Here is a 3,518-nt window from a genome sequence, read left to right on the forward strand (position 1 = left end):
ACCATCATCCAAACATCCGAGGAGCTCATCTACCCTATCGCAATATCTGTCAAAGGGTATTCTGTGCGGATCTAGCCTAAGGAAGCGGGGATCAAACCCCACCTGAGAGGTCCGGGAAACCTCAGATAGGCTGGGGGTGTGGATTAATCGAAAACTAGTCTTACCTCTCCCGGAGGTACCAGCCCCCGGAGTCCCTTCGTTGGGGTAAGCTGCGGCATGGCGAGCCTCGATCTCCTCTTCCTCCGGCTGGGGGTCGGGGAACCTCTTCGCCCAACTAGGGGATAAAGTATTCTCGTCCCCGGCCACTTGACAGATCACCTTGGATAGCTCCAGGGCAATCTGCTCCCGGATGTCAGCTGACACCTGACTTTGCCCCCTGCCACTCACTGGCTCAATGTTTTGGAAAGAGGCGAGTAGCCCATACTCCCTCAAAGATTCGGAGGTCACAAGTCCTTCCACTTTCAGCTCTTCCTCCGAGAGCCCTTCGTAGAATTTTGACCTCCTTATCATCTCCGCACAACGAGGTGTCCGCGGGATGACTTCTGCAAAATCCAAATACGAGCATTAGAGATCCTCCCGAAAGGCAAATCAAACGTAAAGAAACAAAGTTAAAAAGGAGAGGAAGGAGCACTTACCAGGGACTTTGAAGTCCAAAGATAGGGCTGGCACCCTCTTCAATGGGAAGCCGGTCGTCAGGAACCAGTACTCCCGGAGGTCTGGAACCCTCGCGGTATGGCAAGTAGGACACATCACGTCCGGGTACCTCTCCAGCCTGTAAAACCCCACCTTGTCTGGATGACCTCTCATGGGTTGAGACTTCAGCCCATAGAAGTATAACACCTCCTCCGGGGTAGGGGCCTCCAGGCCCCGGGACTTGCAAAAGATATACCACCCCGCTAGGAGCTTGTAGCTGGGGGGAATCAACTGGAAGGCGGCAATCCCCACCTTCACACAGAAATTGGCAAAGTAACTTCTTAGGGGCAAGTGCGCCCCACACACTATGTGTGCCCAGCTCCAGGCACCAAAGCCCTCATGACTCTGGCTAGCAGACTCACCCAGCACCGACAGACGGTGCCACATCAGGCCTGGGATGTTCTTCAGGCCTGCTTCTGAGGAGTACAGCTCCAGCATGCCGTAGTTCCTGAGCAGGTTCGGCTTCTGGTCCATCTCCCAGATTGAACTGTTGATAGTCGGGAGGCTAGCCATGACCACTTTAGTCTTTCCTTTCCCCATTGCGCCAGCGACAGGGGAACCTTGCTCCTGGGCAGATTCAGCCTCTACCGCGGCAAGAATTTGTTCCTTTGAGGTGTTCGTCACTGAACAAGAGAAACAAAGGAGAAAACACTCTAAGCAGTTAGAACCCTTGTCATACCCTAACGGTATCAAAGGCGTCGGGGAGACCCTCCCCGAAAACTGCTTGGAGAGGCTCCCACCGAGCTCACCGAGGGGTTGACACCATGCCACCTGAAGGACAGCAAGGAACCAAACTCAAACTCCGAGCCTAAGCCCGCCAAGAGAAGTGTTTTCCCAGAGGAAGATACCCTAAAGGCGCTCACGCTTATGCCCTAAAACAACACAAGCAAGACGAGGAACGACTTTCCAAACGCAAATCATCAAAGCATGCAAAGAGATTACTTATCGACTCACATCAATCGCATGCCTATCAAAGCCCTATTCACGCATGCACATAGGCGATACTGGCAGAAAACTCAACTCTAACAACTACCAACAACCTAAGGTTTGGGAGGAAAGAGCAAAGTAGAAATGCTTACTGGTATTTGGGTAGTTGAAGATTGAAGGAGTAACCGGATCACTGCACAGCACGATCACGAGAAGTAAAAGCTGCAAAGACAAACGACGATTCAAACCCTGAACTTCGGCGAACAAACCCACTGCCAAATCACAAGAAAAGTTTCTAGATTCCTTACCAAAAGAAGTGGCAAGTTCGAAGGAATGGAAGCTTGGAAGCCTGAAAGTTCGAAGGTTTGGGAATCTGAAAATCCGAAAGATAGAGAATTTGAGAGCGTAAAGAGGAAGAAAGGTTCGTTCCCTGGTTTTTATAGCAGGAGTGAAGTCCTTTCGAATCCTACAAATGGACGGTCCTGATCTTCCCATACCGCATGCATCAGATCCGACGGCTGGAGATGAAGCGCCAATCCTATTTATGACTCCTCGGATGGGAATAAAGTATTTATTTCCCATCATTATACCACCTTGGGCCCGGTGTACCATTAAAAACCGTCAAATCATTACTCAGATGCTTGACGCACGCATACTCAGCCAGTCGCCTCACGCACACGTCTTGGTCACAGAGCCATTCCCGGCATGACGCGTGGCCCATGCCACACTTGAGTACTTGAGTTCAAACAGAAGAAATTTCCTTTCTTTTTCATACTAACACTCAGGCGGGAAAAAGGAACCCTTCCAGGAACACAGGAGGTGACCCCTCGCCTAATCTAGAAACCGGAATACCCGGAGGACTGTACAAGCTCCGGATCTCTCAAAGCTCCGTGACCTTGGGGGGTAAATGTTATCCAGATTTCCGGATAGCATTTAGATGGATATCCTCGGGGAAGCAGAATTATCAATGTCTTTCATGGTAGGTGACCAGAGCTTGCGGATGGACAGAAAGGCTTCGCCTCTCCCGTTTAGTGTCCAGCTTACTCTTTCAAGCAAACGCGACACGGAAGCTCGTCAACTCTCCCGGACTCCCGAAGGGATATCCTTCGGGGAAGCTCCTTCCATGAGAAGCTCTTCAGGTTGCCTTCGTGGAAACAGTTCCGTGCCTCGCACGGAACAAGACCAAGCGGTCGAGTCATGGAGGAGGCATAGTTGGAATGATATCCGCCTGACACAGGATCCCGCCTGACACACCCGACAGGTCAAGGCCGCACACATCCCAGCATGCCTAAAAGTACCATTTCGCCTACTGTTCCGCTGACAACTTGGAAAAGGCGGCTGCCTTTGTGCATTCCCCATACTTTCACGTAAATATACCCACATAGAGCCTGGTCGCCAGGCGACTACGGTAATTGTATCCCCTATTTACGGCTGGTGTAATTAAGACTCATGTGAGTAGAGAAAAACCCTAATCCAAAACCCTAGCTATAAAGACCCCCTCATTTTACGATAGTGGGGACGGCCAACAAATCACATAGCAAGAACTCTACTAAAATCTCTCTAGCTTCATCTTCTCCAAGAGAACCCGAGAGAAACACTGTGAGGTTGTGAGTTTCTTGTACACCAGCTGTTTGACTGTTATTCTCTACAAGTATAATAACATCGACTCGTGGACTACAGCTCGTTAACGCCTGAACCACGTAAAAACACTGTTTGTTTATTTACATTTCTGCACTTCTACAGTTCTTATCTTTTTATTATTTCGTTCGTATTCGTTTCCGAAAAACTCGGTAAACACTAGTGTTACTTGATTTTGAATTCTTTTGTATCTAGATGGGTGATATATAGATTTGTGTAGACCATGTAATTTTTATGTTGTGGGGTTTGGGACCTTGTTG

Source organism: Humulus lupulus, chromosome 6 (assembly GCF_963169125.1).
Source record: "Humulus lupulus chromosome 6, drHumLupu1.1, whole genome shotgun sequence".
Taxonomy (NCBI): domain Eukaryota; kingdom Viridiplantae; phylum Streptophyta; class Magnoliopsida; order Rosales; family Cannabaceae; genus Humulus; species Humulus lupulus.